The sequence below is a fragment of the Haliotis asinina genome, unplaced genomic scaffold, assembly GCF_037392515.1.
Source record: "Haliotis asinina isolate JCU_RB_2024 unplaced genomic scaffold, JCU_Hal_asi_v2 scaffold_25, whole genome shotgun sequence".
NCBI classification, from domain to species: Eukaryota; Metazoa; Mollusca; class Gastropoda; order Lepetellida; family Haliotidae; genus Haliotis; species Haliotis asinina.
Window position 1 is genome coordinate 123,330 of NW_027133897.1, and position 22,862 is coordinate 146,191.

A 22,862-nucleotide genomic window follows, 5' to 3' on the forward strand; every position below is an offset into this window, starting at 1 on the left:
CACCACCAAATTGCCCATATTGTGTATACACTTCTCTCCATACAAACCATGGTCATTACAAGTTATAGCAGTGTTAATGGCAGCTTTATGAGTAAATCTTGTCACAATTTCCTAAGTTTTCACTAGAATATTGCAACATTCACTCTTTCACTTTAGCAAAGCATTTGATTGTATCAAACATGATATTCTACGGGAGAAGTTGAGAAGTGTTCGATCCAAGGCAATCTCATTTTGATATCAACGTACAGAAATCTCAGTGTTTGTGTACTGAAGTGGTCTAAGCACTTCAACTGCAACTGGGTACCAGACAGGGATGTGTGTTGAGCCCCCAAACTCTTTATAATCTTCACAAACGAACTCATTTCTATGATGAACAGGACACGGGGAAGGGGGATATTCATAATAACGGAAATACCAGATGTATATGCTCTGCTCTTTGCTTTATGTGTCATCGGTTGCCGACTCAACTGCACAACCACAAAGAAAGATCTCTTCAAAATTCTTCAACTAACGGCATTTTAAAGGCGAACAAATTGAAATGGTGAACCAGTACAGATATTTTGTTTTAGGCGAAGCTGTCTCCATGTAAGGCTCAAAGTAGCCTTGCTGCACAAGCACAAAAGGCTAAGCTGGTCATATAACAATACCAAAGGAAGTTTGGTGATTTCGCCTACAGCAATATGTTAAAGTTGTATGAGAGTATGGTGGCACCAACATTGTGCCATGGAACCAAAGTGTGGGGAACATCATTCAGGAAAATCACATAAATCATCATAATCACATAATCATTCCAATTAGAAAATCCAACAATGAACACACTAAAGCTCTGCTACAATCAACTGGAAAAACTATTTTGCAGAAACTACCTTTTACTTAGTGTCATTATCTTTTAAGTCACAAACCTTATTAAAACAAAATCAGAATTACAGGATGCTCTATATCTAGTCCATATGTATGAATGTATTTTTGGCCTGTGGCCTTATACTGATATATATTCAGTCTGCCTGTCTGTCTGTAGTGAGGGAGTGAGGGAGTGAGTTTAGTTTTACGCTGCACTCAGCAATATTACAGCTATATGGCAGCGGTCTGTAAATAATCGAGTCTGGACCAGACAATCCAGTGATCAACAACATGAGCATCGATTTGCGTATTTGGGAACCGATGACATATGCCAACCAAGTCAGCAAGCATGACCACCCGATCCCATTAGTTGCCTCTTACGACAAGCATAGTCGCCTTTTATGACAAGCATGGGTTGCTGAAGGCCTATTCTACCCCGGGACCTTCATGGGTAGCCTGTCTGTCTGTAACATTCATACACTTTTATTTATTGTATCAGTGAAACCAGTGGCTCTCTTCATGTGTATTTGTTTCCCTCAGTTGTATATTACCTACTGACATTTACTGACTAAACTTCTGAAGTCAACATAATATTGACATTAATGTCCATTCCAGCTATCTGCACTGATGCTTTCACTTCGCCTGAAGAAGAGACTAGAATCGAAACATTGTGACCTTGTATAATAAAGAAGTTGAACCATAAAGCACGTCTAAATGCGTTTGAAACAACTTATGTTTTCTATACTTTTGAAAGATCTAGATGTCTGGATTAATTCAGATCTCTCAATGGGAGCTCAAGTAGATAGACATGATTGAAACATCTGCAAGTATATTACAACAAAAAGTGCTTGTCAGGTGTCATATCTCCTTTAGATCACTGTAATAGACAGCTTAAAGGTATAAACAAAGCTGAGCTTCACAATGTGCAAATCAGTTGAAGCCTGTACATAAGTTGAAGCCTGTACATCAGTCAGTCGAATCGAAGCCTGTACATCAATCAATACAAACCTGTATATCTTGTTACCCTTTGTTATCGGTCTACTGTTATGTGTATATATACTACAACCCTTTAGTTTTATCCTCGCTCACCTGAAGAAGAGACTAGAATCTCTCGAAATGTTGTGACCTTGTATAATAAAGAAGTTGAACCATAAAGCACTTTTAGTTTGATTCCTCCAACTTCTAAATGCCTTTGAAACAACTTAATGTGCAAAAGGTTCACAACACAACTGCTAACATAGTTTCTATAAGATCGAAGTCAAATCACATAATTCCTATATCATCACGTATCGACGTGAAATACACCCAAACCATAACTCTGCAGTCCCAGAACCAGTTTGTGTTTACAATCCCAAAGATATGCTTAGCTCAGCTATGCAAGCGATCACGTCAACATGAAGGTCCATGTCTGTGGGATTCTCTACCTGACAACAGTAAACTTTTTTATTCTCTCACAATTTTTTAATATCACTTGAACACCTATCCTTCCAAAACCACATACTACTAACTCTTCAAACCTACCTTGTACAGTTTGTATATTTTCCTCAGTGCAGTGAAGTACAATAACTGTGCATCAGGTTGTGTGGATACAGATGCATTATGAATGTCCATTATCTTATTAGGGTTTCCAGACTGAATATAGCATGCAGCAGAGGAAGGTCGGGTGATCTTGCACCCTGAAAGGTCAGGTGGTCGAACAGCCCAGATGGTCAGGTGATCATTCAGCAGACAGGTTGGGTGATCATTCAGTCTAGAAAGGTTGGGTAATCAAGCAGCCCAGAAAGGCCAGGTGATCATGGATCCCAGAAAGGTCAAGTGATCATACAGCCCAGAAAGGTCAGGTGGTCAAGCTGCCCCCATTCTGAATGGTACTGATCTCAGGAAGAGCTGCCTTGTCCCATCCACCAAGATGTTTTGCAGAATATTGTGACTCCCCAACATGGCAGCCTTCTGTAATACCTAATCACCCTCCCTGCCTTAGCCAAGAGAACAGGAGACATCAAACCCTCCCTGCCTTAGCCAAGAGAACAGGAGGTATCAAACCATCCCTGCCTTAGCCAAGAGAACAGGAGACATCAAACCCTCCCTGCCTTAGCCAAGACAACAAGAGATATCAAACCCTCACTGCCTTAGCCAAGACAACAGGAGGTATCAAACCCTCCCTTCCTTAGCCAAGAGAACAGGAGGTATCAAAGCCTCGTTGCCTTAGCCAAGAGAACAGGAGGTATCAAACCCTCCATGCCTTAGCCAAGACAACAGGAGGTATCAAACCCTCCATGCCTTAGCCAAGACAACAGGAGGTATCAAACCCTCCATGCCTTAGCCAAGACAACAGGAGGTATCACACCCTCCCTGCCTTAGCCAAGAGAACAAGAGGTATCAAACCCTCACTGCCTTAGCCAAGATAACTGGAGGTATCACACCAAGGGCACCAAGGAACAAAGGGGAGCTGGATCCCAATGAACTTGGGATGCAAGCAAGATATTTAGATAGAGAGGTCTGCATATTCAGCATGCTTTTTCTGAATCTTGGCAGTTGTGTTTCTGTCAGCTTGGACAGAAAATATATTCAATAACATAAATAAATTCATTGGTTTTATCAAAAAGGACAATACTGAGTTGTTGGGGCACAAATTCTTCTAAGCTATACTATTCCAAAGTTAAAATGCTTGATTTTCCATGATGATTAGAACCACTGAAATAGCATCTGCCCAGCAGCCCGCTGCTTGAAAGTTACATGGCGGCTTACAATTTAACTTTCTAGCCGGCCCTGTGCGCCATTACATTTTCCAAGGGTATATGTTTGACCATGTCATTTACTACGGGAAATGTTTCGAAAATAATTTACAATTGTGGTGACTAGATGATGTCTGTGTAGTTCATGATCAATCAAACTGTAACTTCCACAGATCAACCTACCCATTTATGTAACATTAAACACGACTAGTCTAGAGAATACTTTCAGCCAGTGAGTAATGTCATTCTTTTCTGGTGGCAATGACACTAAATGAGTTAACAGTGAGCACCATGTCATGGTTTTATTAAACTTGCTTTTGCACATGTTTAAGTTTACCTCACTACAAGTAATTCATTAATTACTTTCCTTTAAAACCATGTCTCAATTTTTTATTTTTAATACAGGGGTGGTTACATGTTAACAGGGCCAGCAACATGTTTTAGTTATACAGCCCTGTGGGCTTCTGTCTTTTAGTAGGAGTTTCATACACTGCTAGGACATGCTCTGGGTCGTACTATGGATGAAACATGGAGTTAAGGCAACAACATCATGCTATTTGTGCCCAGGAGGGCATCACAGGTTATCATATTTATAAAGATTGTAACCATGTGTTTATGTCATCACTACTGCCATATATGTTCTGTACCATTGTAGTGCAATCCTTTGTATGTATTTAAGCACATAAATGCTGTCTATACATAAGTCATTGTAAATTGTCAACAATCAATTAGAAATACACTGTGTTCATTTTTCAAGTTGTAATATCAGCCTCATCCAATACACAAGTGGACATAACCGACCTGTCCTACCATACCTCAGACATCTTGCCCTCCATCTGGATGCATGGATGCCTCCTAAAATATTGGTGTTAGGTTGGGGGAACAGATCAGTCACAGAACTGAAGACATAAGTCTGGCCTGGCTAAAACTTCAAACTGGTCACATGGGGTGGTTCGCAGTGGAAGCTTGTGAATACTAAGTCAAATGATAACAGAGCACTTTTCTTAAATTTTATTTCATAGCTTTATTCCCAAATATGAATAACCCCAATTTGCTCAAATATATTTACACATACCAACTACGACATTAGAAATGTCTTCAAAAAGGGCACCATTCAAGTGTTCAGATAAGACACTATCAGAGTGTGTCCAAGCATGACACAACAGTACTAGTGTCCAAACACAATACTACAATAATGTGTCCAAAATATGACACTACACCACAGATACACCAAATGTGTAATCTCCATCTTTTTCAACCATATGTCTACAAACTAGACCCAAACTCACTCCCAAAGACACCCAATTAAATATAGAGACAGCCACCAAAGTGTGACTGCTCTCATTCAATTCTAACATCGAAGTGCAAACAACCACGTGCTAATCTGCACGTGTTTCAGCAGAAAAGTTCAGTTGCAAATGCGTTGATGCAGATGAGTTAGTAATGATCAAGCAGCTACAACCTTAGTAGGAACACATCAGAAATGTCAGTTGTGCTCACTCAAATTTCTGCATTCAGCACAAGAATAAACTGTTGTGGACCTGCAGATGGCCTTATGTTGTAAATATAAATTAAATCCCCTGGGTATAAACCAATCTGAGAGTGGCTACAAGCTTTGAACCCAATCCTTCTGCCATTTATGCAGCTTCATGGTGCATACACTTCAACTTGACAGTGTGATACCAAATGTAGCTGTTACGACACACAACATCTCATGCACTGGCTGGCCTTCTGGTTCCAATCAAATACATTTGGGATGAGCTGAGGAGATGAGAGAGACAGCAGATGAATCATCCCAGACTGTGCAAGAACTCACTGTCCGTCTGTCTCCAATCATCTTGTGTCACATGAAGGTGTACATTCCAGGGCTTATCACCTTAACTACCATTATCTTCAGTACACACATACCAAGGCCAAAATGTAAAATTCTAATACTTGAAAGACTTTCAAAAACTTCTTTGAATGTAGGTGTGATAAATCTAACATAAAGTATTGACTCGACCATACATTAATGAAGTCATAATATTTGGATATTGTTTAGGTATTCAGTATCAGTTTGTAATATACAGATCTCCCTTCAAACAGATTTGTTCCTACCTGCATAGATTGATGCTTATGCAGTTGATCACTGGATTATCTGTGATTGTTTACAGACCAGGGGGGTGGCTATGATAAGCTTTTGTTGTGCCCTAATGAAGTATCTCAATCACAGATTCTATTAAGGCAAGATCAGAATCGGCCATAATGTCAAAGTTCAAATGCCGGCACCATAACTCACAATATTTCTCCAGGAATCAATATTGAGAAAGAGAGAGGTTCTTTTTTGGTTTATTGTGGTTTGAAAATAATCAAGTCTGGACCAGACAATCCAGTGATCAACAGCATAAGCATCAAACTACGCAACTGGTATATGACATGTGTCAACCAAGTCAGATCCCCCTAGTCGCCTGTTTCCACAAGCATGGGTTGCGGAAGGGCAATTCTAACCCGATCCTCACAGGTCAAAGAGAGAAGTAAAAATTGCACCTACTAATGATCAGCATGTAAAGTGTGAAACGCTATGTAGAGTGAAGAGTATGCTGCATGTAGGGTCACCACATGTAATGTCCAGAGCATCCTGAACTCAGACACACGATCAAGACAAGATGTGCTTTCTAACGGAACCAATCGTCTTCAAAGCCATGACAACTGACATACGGAAGTGACGACTAAGCATAGGGGAACTGATTACCAAGAGGGAGGAGGGGGTGGAGGGGGTAGTGTGTGTTGAGAAAGGCATCATGAGTGACAGCGACTTGCGATGTCAAAACAATCTTCAACAGAAAAAGGCTGGCTTGATCATCGTCAAGGCGACATTTCAACTGGACAATTTTTACGTAACACGTTTTGATAGATATCAACTTCTCTTTTTCTTTTTCTTTGTACGACGTTGTAGGGTATACCTGTTGCAGTTGATGTGACTGTCTATTTCGCTGAGGCGCATGCGATTTCAGAAATTAGTTTCATGATTGACAGGTGACAACATTGTGTTACTAGACTTGTGTGGACTGGATATTTCGCTCATGGTTAGCTTTAATAAGGCCCAAAATGCAGGTCAAAGATGTTTTCAGTCCAGTCTTAGGTGTGAGGAATTGTTGAAGGTGACATGCAAAAACAATTAAACAATTATCCCTACATATACACAAAAAGCAAATCAGTAAAATATAAGCGTTCAATCGAGAATCAAAAGTTCAATATTTTGTACTTCGGTTTACTTCCTCGAAAAGGAGCACCCGGGAGACCGTTCCCAGCCAGAGACGTGTAACGAAGTCTTTCTTTGCTTCTTTGTATATAACGATGATGTGTCTGAATGGTATTTTCGAGGTAGGGTCATTAGTAAAAACTTCGCTTATTGTATACGGTGCGACGTGTCGGTGTAAGAATCCGTACCGAAACATCGCATCACGTCCAATAAAAGAGGTTCTTATCTAAAAAGAATGTTTGCTGAGAAGTTGGGTTTTGTAAATACAGGTTCTCTGTATTTGCGTTCGATGCAATCAACAAATACTGAAATGGTGAAGTACCGTGTGGCTGCAACCTGTCGTTCAAGTACAAAGCAGGACTTGAAACTGACAGTTCATTCAGTTCGATCTAGTCATCCGAGAAAAATGGATGCATTTATTTTTTAACTTTACAAGTTATTTGCATTTTTTGATAATTTGTGTCTGTAAGTCCACACCGAAATGTATCAAAATCAAGTTGTGTTTTGCGTTGCCAGTCGGCCAGTGACTTCAGAGCGAGTTAGAAACGTAAAGGCTTGTAGGAACCCTTGGTTTCAACATCTAATCCGCCACATCATTCCAGCAAAAGGACACTCAGATGGCAATAGAGTCCAGACTGACTATGAATAAAAGAGATTACCCTTCCGTCGAATAAATAATATTGATACATCCTGTGATTAATAAGGCGAAAAATCATTTCCGTAATCATAAAACCCCATGTGTGTTTCCACGGATATCATAGTGGTGTGTTACGAATAATGATTATGAAGTGTCCACACCAGGTGTTCACAAGAGGTGGGTGTGTCTTGTTCCACTGGTGGCACCAGGTGTTCAAGTAGTGAGCGAGCCTTGTTCCACCGATTGCAGCCGACAGAAACAAATACAAGTATTCAATTGCTAGCCATGTCAGTCATGCTGGTCACTGATGCGTTACACCTGGAAATGTCCTTTACTTAGACCTTGAATGATGGGTCCATGATCAAACGAATTTGAATCAAGGGTAGTAGGACATGCTTCAAAGTGTTCCGATTCATTACATTTGTAGAATAGTCGACTGAACCTGAAACGTTATAAAATGTATGTACGCAAAAGATGCTGTGCTTTTCGTAAATCATACCCCCATTAAAGATGCTCAGGAAAATACAGTTAAGTGTCGGCTCCTATTCATCAGATTTCATTAAATAAGTTTGACAACTATGACATGTGGTTCATGCAGGGATGTTAGTCTAAGAGGCATCGTTCAGTGTTGTGATCTCCACTACTCCACAAGATCAACTATTCCAACCCCTCTTTGTATCTAATGTGTATTACCACGGTATCAATTACCAACAAGCTTAGAAAAGTGACTGAGTGCACAGAAATTCACACAGGTGCAAATATCACTTCAGGAAGACCAATGAAATATTTATTAATTATATGGTGAAACATAACCAGTTTCGTACATATCACACTGGCTCGTGTAATGATCTCTGGGCCTAGATTTTCGAAGCTCTCTCAGCGCTACGATGGTCACAAGTGCCATACATTAACATTACCTGGCTAGCTATTCTCGAAACGTTCGTAGCTCTACGAACGTCTTAAGCCCATTCTTAACACATTGGCTACGATCAAAAGTAAGAATTCTTAGTGCTACCAACGTTTCGAGAACAAGTGTCCTGACTACTATCTTAGCGCTAAGAAGGCTTCGAGAAGCTAGGCCCAGTATATATCATCCAGTTAATCATGTAGACGGATCTTTTATGACGTAATGTAGGGATGACGTCACACTAGAAACGACGTCAAGATTGTTGACTTGAGTGCTGCAAGAGTCGGGATAGGTGCATTTTCATAAAGGGGAGGTGGGAGTGGTGAAGAAAGAAGAGTAATGAAGAAATTATTCCACTAGCATGTGTGCCTATCTCCGTTGTGTAGTATGTGTATGTTGATACCTATAATGCGATTTGGTTGCAGCAGTATTTAGTTTACTCCTTTAACTTCAAGCGGTATCTTCTCAGTTTTAAAGTCGCAATGTGCCTGCCAAATAAACATGTTGCTCAACAGGTGGAAAGAGTTTCTTCCGTTCCCCCATATTCTTCTTATGCAGAATAACAGACGTAACATTACGTGGCTCAACCCCATATGCAGTACTTAATTTGGAGACTTTTCATTATATTTGTGAGTCCTCTAGTAATTGTTGTGTTAGGTTTTGTAAATAATTTTAGTATATATCAATTTATAAGTATTATTTGGGATTGGGGAACGGGAGGAACTCTTACCCAACAGCTGTACGTACTGCTTTCATTTGCAATTTGTATCTCCGTTTTGAAATAATTGTACCATAGATTCAAACTTGAAAATACTTGGATTGACACCACAACATGTAAATACTAACACCAGTTTAAGATACCACTTTCATTTTAAAATATACATGTAACAGATATTATTATGTATTCATTCTTGTCACAATCTATGTTTTATTGCCAACATATCTTCTCATTGTGCTTGATCTCTACACAGGCCTATCCACGTGTGGCAGTGTTGTTGGTTAGTTGTAAGTAGAGCGGCTGGTTACACCACGCCCTTCATCTGGGTCTCACATACCTCACTGACACAGCAACCTGTCATCGTCTCTTAATCCAGGAAGGAACACTTTATGTCCATAATGATTATGTATCTGAGAACTGAACAGAATCGGCTGACATCTTTCACATGTGGTGTGTTCAACTAGGCGTCACGTCGCGTTCAAGCCTGAGCAGTGCGACATGCACGGGCATCACGCGCAGTCAGCCATCCGTTACAATTTTCAACTCAGCTGATGTGAGGCTGAACACGTGGTATATTACCAGGGCTTCACTTTAAACCCTGTACATTCAATGCGTTAGTTAAAGCAGCTCACAACTGGACTGAGAGACAAGTTCTATAAGTCTATCAGATTGTGCTGACTAACTATCCGCCACTTTTGCCTCTGAAGAACTCCAACATCAACTTGACAAGTGAGTGAGATGTATTTTACGCTGCACTCAGCAATATTCCGCTATATGGCGGCGGTCTGTAAATAACCGAGTCTGGACCAGACAATCCAGTGATCAACAACATGAGCATCGATCTGCGCAATTAGGAACCGATCGCGATGGCATGTGTCAGCCAAGTCAGCCAGCCTTACCACCCGATCCCGTTAGTAGCCTCTCATGACAAGCATAGTTGCCCATTATAGCAAGCATGGATTGCTGAAGGCCTATTCTACCCCGGGACCTCCACGGGTCCAACTTGAAAAGAAATATGGCAAACGTTTAAATTATGCTAAGCACCCGTAATGACAGTTACTACTTCTGGGGTGGAAGATGCGATTAATGTCTGACGAGGAGAAGACTTCTCTAATATGACACATACAGACACACACACGCACACGCACATGCACACCCACACGCACACGCACACGCACACGCACGCACTAATAAACACAGCAGAATTTTCAGTAGCAGCTGCCGTATGAGGAAATAGTAGCTGTAGTTGTGGCAGTGACAGCAAGGGTAGCGAGTGAGTGAAAAACACAGTTTTGATGATACCCACGAGTACGTGTGTGATTCTATCACAAACCAATGTGAGTAAGTGAGTGAGTGAGTTTAATCTTACGCCGCACTCAGCAATTTTTCCAGCTACATGGCAGCAGTCTGTAAATAATCGAGTCTGGACCAGACGATCCAGTGATCAACTGCATGAGTATCAATATACCTAACTGGGACCAAGCCACATGGCAGCAGTCTGTAAATAATCGAGTGTGGACCAGACAATCCAGTGATCAACTGCATGAGTATCGATATACCTAACTGGGAACCAATGACATGTGTCAGCCAAGACAGCGAGCCTGACCACCGGAGTTGCCTCTTGCATCAATGATGGTGTAGTAGCACCAGTCATAGTAGTAGCAGCACCAGCAGTGAGTGAGTGAGTTTAGTTTTGCACCGCACTCAGCAATATTCCAGCTGTATGGTGGTGGTCTGTACATAATCGAGTCTGGACCTGACAATCCAGTGATCAACAACATGAGCATCGATCTGCGCAATTGCGAGCCATTGACGTGTCAACCAAATCAGCGAGCCTGACCACCCAATCCGTCTCTTACGACATAGTAGCCTTTTACGGCACGCAGTAGTAGTAGTAGTAGTAGTAGTAGTAGTAGCAGCAGTAGCAGCAGCAGCAGCAGCAGCAGCAGTAGTAGTAGTTGGGCGACGAATCCACTGATACATAATTACCACTTATTACATAAGGATGGTATATTAGCCTAGTAGTTAAAGCGTTGGCTCGTCACACCGAAGACACGGGTTCGAATCCCCACATGGGTACAGTATGTGAAGCTTATTTCTGGTGTCCCCGTCGGAATATTGCTGAAAACGGGACACCAGAATTGGGCTTCACATATTGTACCTATGTGGAATCCAACCAGGGTCTTTGGCGTAACGAGCCAACGCTTTAACCACCGTCCCTCGTCGTACTAACAGTAACCGATATAATATTGACAAACTTTATGGATAACTAACTCCTCCATTTTGGGAGTGCGACGTTTCGATGCAGAACATTCCTTCTTTAAAAGAATCTATACCTTCCTGCTAAACTCACTCACTATTGTTGGAACGAAGTCCCATGGCGTCATGAACAACGTGTAACGTCATCTTCCTTTATTTGCGACAGCATGACGGCTACAATCAACATACTGCAACATATGTCATATTTGGGATTTCACTTTCTTAGTAAAGTACAAATTCTAGTACTTTTTTCGGTTGAGTCCCATCCGGGATTCGAACCCGCACCCTCAGAGTCAGGCACCTAATCGCCAGCACACAAAGTCAGCCGCCTAGCCCGCTCAGCCACCGCGACTTCCACAAAATGAAAGTCGGACAACTGGTAGTCTAGACTGCGTACTTTGTGTACCCCTCTAATGAGTGTAAATTGGCACGGCTCCCACGGCCGAAAGCTATGATTACACGATGCCATTTAGAAAGTGGTCAAATGCAACATATGTCATATTTGGGATTTCATTAGAGGGGTACACAAAGTACGCAGTCTAGACTACCAGTTGTCCGACTTTCATTTTGTGGAAGTCGCGGTGGCTGAGCGGGCTAGGCGGCTGACTTTGTGTGCTGGCGATTAGGTGCCTGACTCTGAGGGTGCGGGTTCGAATCCCGGATGGGACTCAACCGAAAAAAGTACTAGAATTTGTACTTTACTAAGAAAGTGAAATCCCAAATATGACATATGTTGCATTTGACCACTTTCTAAATGGCATCGTGTAATCAATCAACATACTGTTGTGGAACGCTTTGCAAAGTCACGTCCACAAACCAGCCATCTTAATGATTGTAATAATGACGTCACAGTCAAATTAAATAATATACATGTAGTTACATATCTCTAAAGCCTTCAAGATGTCACAGACAAACACTGACGTCATAGCAATAAAGCCATATGTTAACAATGTTTCATCACTGTATTTCTTCACTCAGAGTTTGTAATTCATCGCTTGTTCTGCCCGTGTGTTCATCGTACCTTATGTAAACAAGTCTTAAGTCCCGATTGAACATGAATAATCATTAGTGGGCGGAGCTTATGTGACCAGGTCATACGTCTTTCTTACGCACAACTTCTCAGTTGAACACGGATAAGCATTCGGTTTACTTCTGCTCAGTCGTTGATAAGCGTGCCATGAGAGTGTATTTCACCCTAACTACCATTTCAATACTACGGAAAATAAAGATATGTCCCAATGTTCGTTAAAGGGGCACTTATGCGGAGCGAATAATGTTTCTCGACAACGGTCTAATATTACGAAATCAAACTGCAAATTGGTCAGCGCCCGCTCCCTCGACCGTGACGGACAAAGGGACTGGGACTCCTGTCCATGTTAGCAGAATTTCTTCACCTAAACAGTCAAGAGGCCGGATGCCGTTCATATGCCATTATTTAAAAATATCCACGGTATTCCCTGTCTGGTCGTAACAAAATATCCCAGCAGTGTAGTTTTTTTCGGATGCTTGGATGGTAATAGTGACTGATCCAATTTGATCCTACTTCTATCCTCGATATTTAATCATGTTACGTGGAAATATGATGTCTACAGACACGTAGCAAGCCATTTGTTTCAGTCCGAAAGATTGCAAAGCTTTATATTTAGGTAGTTTTGAGCGTTAGTTCAGCTGTGATAGCAAATATCATACGTAAATTTTGGTAGCTATTGTAGCTACCCTGGTTTATTTTTTGTGATAATAAAAATGCACAGTTGATTTATTTGAATTCGTAAACTAAAAAACCATGACTTTGCCTTTGGTAGAGAAATCTGAAAATTTTCTTACGTAAAAAAACCCAACTTATTACAACTATTCACCCAAGTACACAGCAAATGCCAGTAACGGAGTTCCGTTGGTATCCTCAAAACAGTTTCGGCCCGTTAATGTTTTCAGGCTGCATGCGACACAGAGATTACATCTTCCTTGCTGTAACTCGCGTTTGATGGCGTAAACTTTCACGTGTTATTTGTCCTCATTCTTTGGATGGTCAGTTAATGAATTTATAACAGGTATAATTAGTAGTACCATCACTTCGGTTACTCAACAAAGGTTCCCATTTGGCATTTCTCCTGTCTGGAGTAAATACTCAACATTATAAATTAAGGTCTGTAATGGCAAATGTATTGTATGTTATGTAATATGTGCATGTATGTGATGCGAGAGGATTTATCAGCTGGGTGGTTATAAAGTGTTTGCTCATCATGAGACCCAAATCCAGTGTTCCCCATCATATTGCTGGAATATTGCTAAAAGTGAAGCAAAACCATACACACTCTTTCAGCAGAGTGGTGGGTTGTTTGCAGACTTTCCCAGTGTTGGAACTGAATTTGGTGTTTGGTGATCAATGCTTGGGTTATGTGTCATGTTCTTTAATAATAAACTTGAAATATAGGTGTGCTTATACATCATGAGAAGCACTTTTTTAAGGACACCTTCAGTACAGTTTACAAAAGGTACCACATGCACATGTGATTCTTAAGACATCAGAAGTTTACATGTTTGGGACAACTTCTGAAAATATGAATAAATGAGAGGTAGTTGTTTATGAGGCCTCATATCATACCAGTCACATCACAATCAAGGATATCGACTGTAAATATTTGCATTGAGGTAAGAGTAAAGCCAATATCTGTGGCATCCTATAAATGAAGCTGAACACTGACAATCATGTTCTCGCTGAAGATGTCACAGTGGACATTTTCTGTCCAAATCATGGTGTTACTTGTCTGTGTATTCAGAAATGTTGTAGAGCATCAGCTGACCAGGTAAAACATAACCATTGTCACATTTTCCCATAAAATGACAAAAGAAATCAATTTTGTTTAAGGTGTTTTACTACAAAACAAAACAGTGCAGCCTGTCTTCCCAAGTAGTAGACTTGAAGAATACCATGTTAAATATAATGATATGTAGTACTAAAGTCACTAAGTTGGTATACACACATACCTTTATGTCTGTCGAAAAGAATCCAACAAACAAGTAATGCCATTGGCTAACCAACAATGAATGTGTCAGTATATGGCAGTTACAATTCTATGACACTGAACATTATACCCTTTGTATTTGCAAGAGCTTAGCTACCACTATAAAAAAAACCCAGAGCTATAAAACAATCTGGTATTTTGTTCTGAACTCATGATAGGAAGCTACCTGTCACAAAAAGGCCAACAGAAACAAAATATTGAAAGATCTGGAGCAAATATAACTCACAAAGCTGAATATTTTAAGAAGGGATGATTTTCTTTTTTCTAAAACTTACAGCATACTTATTAGATAGTAAGGCATAGCATCACATGTCATATATATCAGACTTCTGCATATATCATGAATTTCATTTTTCACAACTTTCTTAGTTCTGGCAAAGGGAAGCAGTTTAACATGCTTTCCTAGTACACATGCAGACAACACATGGTTGCAGTTATGAAGAAACTACCACAAAAGTCAGTTTTAATAAGAGTCAAGTTCATGAAATATGGTATACCTTTACTATTCCAATGTTTACCACATGCAGCATACACTACTAATAAACCATCAGGCTCTCTCAAATCATAAATGTAGTCCATCAAAGTAACCATCATCACTGGCACTGTCATGTACAGTGATGTGGACGCCTGCTTCTAGATATTCGTCAGCATTAAATTCTGTTCATTTGCTTTCTCGTTAACTTCTACATCGCTATTTTTTTTCACATCCATCAGAATAAATGCAATTGATTCTTATACCACAACACCCCAATATACATCTGCGGCTGCTCTGAAGTACAAAAAGATATGTATTATTTTTATGATGTATAAAAACAATATGCACAGCAATCAGAGCTCACTTATGTATGTGACAATGGTAAAATATGGCAACAGTGCCAATTACCTGATAGCACTTCCTAATGCTCATCCTACAAAACATAGCTCTTTTAATTATTTTAAAATATCATAAAAATATATGCATGTAGAAACAGGAAGCTTTTGGAAATATTGCATTACAAAACAAATGACCATTTATGAGTAAAAAGGAACAGAAAAGGGGAGTTTTCTTGACAAGGCAGAAAATACATCATGGCAAGTTATTGGCATGCATGACATGTCCTGATGGAACAACAGTTGACTTGAACTACCTTGTTGACTTGAACAGTTACAGTTACGTTACTAGAAAACATGTGAAGAAGCGCTTTCTAATCCTGCTGATTTGATGACAGATATTCAGTATGAGGGGAAAACTGAGGATGTCTGTACAAGGGGTGGTTGCATTAGGTACTGATGTGGTAGCCACTGGTGGTTCATACAACTGCAGCAATCAGTACCTAAGAACTGTGACAGTGATACTGCTTGTCATGGTGACATAAATAATCTCTAAACATTGGAATTACTTGTAGTTTCTGGGATATCCAGAATATGGTAACATTCAAAAGTTCCTTAATGATGCTTTACCTTTCTTTTTAATTGACTCTACATTATACAAGAATCATAAAACCCATACACTTGGAATACAGCATGCAAACCCTACAGTTTATGGAGTTTCAATATTTCCTTTGTACAGATGATAGTAAATTGCATTTCAAACTTGTGGTCAATTTCTGAATGTCCTGGGTCAAAAGTTCTTACTTTCCGAGGTTTTTAACTATTTCTATTTGTCATACACCTTTGACCAGAAATGGAATATTGCCCCTAGCACCTACAGTTTATGGAATTTTGAAGATGTTCTCTAAGCTCATTACAGTAAACAGCATTTCATACTTGTTAACAAGTTGTGACTCTACCTAGTCAATAGTTCAAATTTTGAGAGATTATTAACAATTTTATTTGTCACATGACCTTAAAATATATTGAATTAACGCCTTTAAAATTTACAGTTTATGGTATTTGGAGATGTTCTCTGGGCTGATGATACCATCAATAGTTCTAATTTTTAGAGATTTTTAACTATTTCATTCATCACATGACTGTCACCAAAAATGGAATAGTGCCTTTAAAATCTACAGTTTAGGGAATTTGGACATGTTCTCTTCGCTGATGATACCAAATTGCATTTCAGACTTGTGGTTAACTTCTCAATGTACTTGCTCAAGACTTCTATTTTTTACAGATTTCTAACTTTTTTATTCGTCACATGTCCTCGACCACAAATGGAATAGGTTTTTAACTACATGCAATTTATGTCCCACACTGTTCCTGCCCAATAATAAGCTAGGTTACTAAGACTGATCACATGGTCACCACTTTGTATAGGAATGTATTCATGGTGATCCAATTTTACCTGTAAATCCAGCACAGCTGCACGACAATGGCAAGTGGGTGCATGAATTACCCTAACTAAATGCTAAATCTAGAAATTCAACAGTGCCGCTGCATTCAGTTCATAATGCTTCACTTGAGAGCAAGAGTAGACATCAACTGAATTCCAAGCTGTCTGCAAATTGTTGATCTGGACTAGGGGATCAACCCAACATGGGATGAATGGTGCACAACCTGTGAACATATGAAGTTAGTCATTAATAAAAACATTTGGTTTTAATGTCATGATAACCTGAAGGGAGCAAAATATTAGAAAAATATAATGGAATTAAACATCAAACATAAAAATGTCTTATTGGACAATTACGGCTAAAATCTAACGTGTCAGAAACCTTTGAACTGTCAAATACATTTATTCACTGAATGGAAAAATGACAAATATGTCATTAGCCATGCCACTACAGAGCCAAGGAAATTGTCTGATTGTTACTATGGCATACAGTATTGGTACTAAGGGTTCACAGAAAGCTGAGCATATACTGCCTCACCAGTGGAAACTTGAAAGTCAAATAAATCTTTTCTGTGTATCTGTCTCAGTAATAATTATATCAACAATAATTTCCTTTATATCAGGCATCAGGAAGATGCTTCTGCATCTGTGACTAAAACTTTACATATGACCTTAAAAAATCACATTTGATATCTCATATCAGATCACGCATATTTTATTTGATATTTGTCAACTACCTTTCCCTGAGACAGGGAATGTTGAGTTTGACTTATTGTTCCCATATCAAGGCATAACTGATTGTCATTACACTGCCATTTAGGAAGCGATCAAATGTAATGTATGTCATATTTGGGATTACACTTTCTAAGTAAAGTACAAATTCTAGTACTTTTTTGGTTGAGTCCCATCTGGGACTTGTACCTGCACCCTACCAGCACACAAAGTCAGCTGTCTAGATGGATCAGCCACTGCGACTTCCTTACTTTTCTTTCTTGAAGGTTGTGCCTGAAATGTGTCAATATCAATCATTAGGCTCCATTGTACTTCACATGTTTTTGTTTATTTTTTGTTGTTGTTATTAAATGCCACACTCAACAATATCTAAGCTATATGGAGAGGTATAGTAATAAATAATGTCATGTTTACCATTCTTTTTTTTATCTCACATTATGTGATTAATGTTAATAATGTTATAGAATTTACTGAAAATGAACAAGAGTAGAGAAACACATTCAGTGCAAAAGCCGCAGACACTAATCCATATTTATTGACATGTTCATGTACCATGTCTGGCTTAGCTATGGATGTGAAAAAATACATTTTAGGTACAAGGACATACTACTCAAAAACTGTCCATAATGGACTCCTCCTTAATTGTATATTGTTCATTATATACTACAACAACAAAAAAATAGAAAGTGGGAACATCACAAAATTTGATAGTCATATATATAAACTGAATCATGGTGAAGTCATTTATACTCTTAAATAAATGTAAGTTTTTGTGTGCTTAACGGGCACATTAAATAAAATTCAATATTCGTTGAGTTTGAGTGAAAAGAAACATTGTCAAAAACAGCAAAAAACAAGGGTGTTGAAACACACCAGCACCAAATTTGATTCAAACTCCCAAACACAACAGCCTAGTGCATGAAGAAGACAGACTTCCTTACAATGCACAGGTAATGGCAACAGGGCACTGGCAGTATATTTAGTGATAACATTTTTCTATCTCAACCTATATAATGTGTTGACTAAAGAAGAATGACTATTAATCATATGTCCATGATAGTCCTGGTTCAAAAATGTGTTCCAAATTAAACATGATTTGTACATTCCAAACCTTAGTACAAAAATACATGAGCATGATGATTACTGTTGACTTCAGCACTCAAAATACTTTTAGCAAGCCTTAACTTACATAGCATGTGCATGTTGATGCTGCTGCACTACTTACAGTGTTGGACACTGATCAAAATGTGTCTGTGATCAAATGTACCAGCCTACAGAAAAAGCCTATTTGTCCTGCTAGATTGCTGGATTCAAATATCATTGCTTCCAAAAAAGAGGAATATAAAAATACTTTACATCTAACCTGTACACTTGTTCTTCCAAATTAATGATGTATAATATCTTGGAAAAGTGGTAATCAGCATCATGTCACAACTACAATGAAATAAGGGTCATCAGAAGCTGACATATTCCCCTGGCCCCCAAATATTTAAAAGAATGTTTCCAGGGGGTATGGTAGGTGAGCTGGCTAAGGTACCAGGCTAGTGACCCAGCGAGGTTGAGGTGTCAGGATTGAGCCCAACTGTGATCGGGTGAAAAAAACCTTGAAGTCAACTTTGTGTGCGGACTATTTCAGTGTTGCAGACCTCTAATGTACAGTGCACAACCCACAAATCCGTTGGCATATGACCAGATAGTGGCCACATGAATACTGGCAAGTTCCAGTACAGCAACACGTAGGTGAACTTGAACTAAGTACTGAGACTATGTGTCCCAGTCCACCCAGCTGTGAATGGGTACCTCGTAAGGATGGGAGAGTCACAATGAAACGTGGTGCACCTAGTAGCAGCATGAGTTGCATACTCCCAAGGGAGTTCAGATTGATAATATAATGTGCTGTTCAGATTGACATTCAGTGATCGAGGGAAACAATACCAGTGCCTTGAGCATGTACTAGTGCGTGGATATGTGTGCTATATAAATATCCTATGTCATGTCATGTCATGTCATGTCATGTCATGTCATGTCATATATCATATCATATCATATCATATCATATCATATCATATCATATCATATATCATATCATATATCATATATCATATCACATCATGTCATGTCATGTCATGTCATGTCATGTCATGTCATGTCATGTCATATTTCTCACTTAGGAGATAAACATCATGTGTTGGCTGACGCCGTCGGTTCCAAATGCATTCCCGTGCTTCAAGTACTCAATAACACCCGGAAATTGGCCAACACATGATGTTTATCGACATTGTAAACACAAAAGTAAACCAAAGGGTTTTACTGTCTGCACTCGTTTACATCGAATACGGATACAGCAGTGAAGTGTCATCAGCTGGCCGTTTCAGCTGGTTCCCATGGTAGCATCTGGAGTTGCTCATTTGTGACGTCATTCTAACTTTACGTCACAATATGATTTGAATGACGTCACCTCTGTTGATGACACAACAAAACAATTGTTAACGTGTCAATACGCGGTGAATAGTCTTTCAGTTTCCAGGAATCTAATACCATTAAATCATGTTTTTCAACCAATCAGATTACAGAACACATTAACTTTTGGTTTACAATTAAGGTTAAAGTCCAGCTTGACTAATTCCAAATCATTTACATGGAAATCATGAAAAATATAAATGCCATATATCTGTAATCAGCAAAGTCACCATTTCGAGATCTGTATCATATATCTGCCAAGATCTGTTGAAAGATATGGAATGGTTTTCGAGTTGTGCTCAAGGAACAAAGCCCATCCCTCTATTTTGAGACCAAGTCCATGGAAACCAAGAAAAGAAGTCACAAAAACCTGTAAATACCAAAAGGCACCACTTTGGGGTCTGCCACACATATCTACCAAGTTTTACTGACAGATATTTAGAAGTTTTTTGAGTTCTGCTCCGGAAACGAAACACACCTATAACTTTTGAGAAACTTTTTGTCTGAAACGTTTCCAGGGAAACCGAGAAGATAATAAATCACAAGAGTCATCTGAAGATGACATATCCCCCCGGCCCCCACATATTTGAAAGGACAAATCATCTGACAGTTACTTAATGTCTTTTTAGACTAAGTTTGAATTGTTTCCATGGAATTCAAGAAAAATATAAATGCCATATATCTGTAAACAGATAGGCACCACTTCAAGATCCTCCATTTTGAGACGAAGTCCGAATTGTTTCCCTAGGAATCAAGAAAATGATAAATCACACAAACCTGTAAATAGCAAAAGGCACCACTTTAGGTTCTGACTGTTATATCTACCAAGTTTTGCAGAAAAATACTCAACGGTTTTTGAGTTCTGCTCCAGAAACGAACCCACTGCACCATTTGACTACGACCAAAACGTTTCATAGAAACACAAAACAAATGCCAAAAATCTGTCAATAGCAAAAGGCTCAACCATAGGTTGAGATTACTGTATCTATCAATTTTGGTCTAAAATTATGGAACGGTTTTTGAGTTATACTCCGGAAACGAACTCCATCCTTCTCTTTTGAGACAAAGTCTGAATTGTTTCCAGGAAAAAAAAAATGACAAAAATCTGTAAATAGCTTAAGGCACCACCTCAATGTCTGTTTGGTATATCTACCACTTTTACTGAATAACATTGAACAGTTTTTGAGTTATGCTCTGGGAAGAAAATCATTACTGACAACCAGACGGACAGACAGATGAGATGTCGACTATAAAAGGGAACTGGATGAAACTTCAATACTTTCTCCTGTCCAACACATCCATAAAGAGGAGATTTTTTGCATTGAAATAGCTGTTAGAGATTAGGTCTATTATAACCCTCAGGTAACACTATTTCAAAAATGCTTTGCAAAATGTATTTCTGCATTAATGAAGAATCTTTTATAATCATACAGATACCATGGGATTTCACTCATTTGTCACAAAAGAAGGGGGGCATGTGATAGTTCCAAGCAAAGGCATATTTCGAATATCGAATAATGTTTAAACCTAAAAACTAGTAACTACACAACTTCCTGTTCATTAATGGTCAGTTGTTTGCCTTCCTCTACTGACACAACAGAGTCTACTATATTAAAGGAATATGATTTTGATACTCATGACCTCATGTGATTGAGATTTAAAATTGCTTCAACAACCCGATATTTCATACATTAGTCAGTTTTTAAAAAAATGATGAAAATTTAATCCTGATAACTTAAGGAGTTTATTGGTTACTCTTCTCAAAGCGAAAAAACCCCATCAGAAATACAAATCTAATGAATAAGGGTAAGTGAGTCATTAAATTTGATAATGAGACACAGCCTGGACCAGAAGACTTACTAAACATGGTATGTACCTACATGTCCAGTTGTGACAGCAAGGTGGTAGAGGATATCAGTGCAAAAGGAGGGTGCTTGATTACATGCTGCCAGCATCAGACTAACTTGGATGTGAAGGCTTCTGATTATGCTGATTGTGCAAAGATACACCTCCCCAGTCATAACAAGTCTTTCTACAAAATGGTTTCAATATCATGTTAAATGTTAAATAAAAAATTTTTGAAAGCCATTAATGAAAAAAGTGCTTTTTTACAAGAAAACTATGTCTATTCATGTGCAAAAAGGGTCAAACAGAAAGAATGAATCATATGCAACATTGTTTACTTCAATTAAAAGGGTTTGTGACGTGTTTTGCCAACAACAGTGAACACATTTCATACTCACAATACTCACATCTTGTGACTTCACACTGACAAGATTAACTCAGACACCCAAATAGTGGCAGAGGTGACTTTATCCTAATTTGTTGTCAAATTTATCGGTTCTATAAATTTAGAAACCAGGTAACAATGACTCGATGTGGGCTCTTGTCACTGATAGACCACAAAACAAAGCTCTGTTCAAATCTGGGCCACTAAACAATCCATTCCATTTAAAATAGCCATAGCATCACACCTGATACTATGAAATCTGTCACTATTTGCCAACTGGTATCCATGGTAAAATATCAACAGGAAAGCATAAAAGTATGAATTATTAAAGTGTGTACTTGCCTTTATAGGCTGCTTTAAACTGAAGTGTTTTCCCATTAACTTCCACAGCAACATAACCTCTGAAAAATAACCTCTTTTAACAGGCTGTTAACGTGTTGCTGAAAAGTTATCACCATATTTTAGCAGTATTTACGAAAATATTCCATGCAATCAGAATTAGTTATGGTACTTACTGAGCTATTCACCAATATGGCCTGTCAGTTCACTGCTGCTGATAATGTTTTTATATAAGATGGCAGAAGAGAATCATGGCAGTACAAATGGTGTTTCCTCACAATTTACTCTATCGCCATTTCAGAATTCCTTGTCTCATTTGTGAATTAATGTATGTTTGTATCATGATACAGTAACCTCTGATATTTGATTGAGTGACTAGTTGATTGACTTTTGTGGTAGACTGATAGGGAATGGAGCAATTAATCACTTTTGTTAACATGAACTATTATGTATGATATAGATTGTTATTATATTGATTGTGTGATGT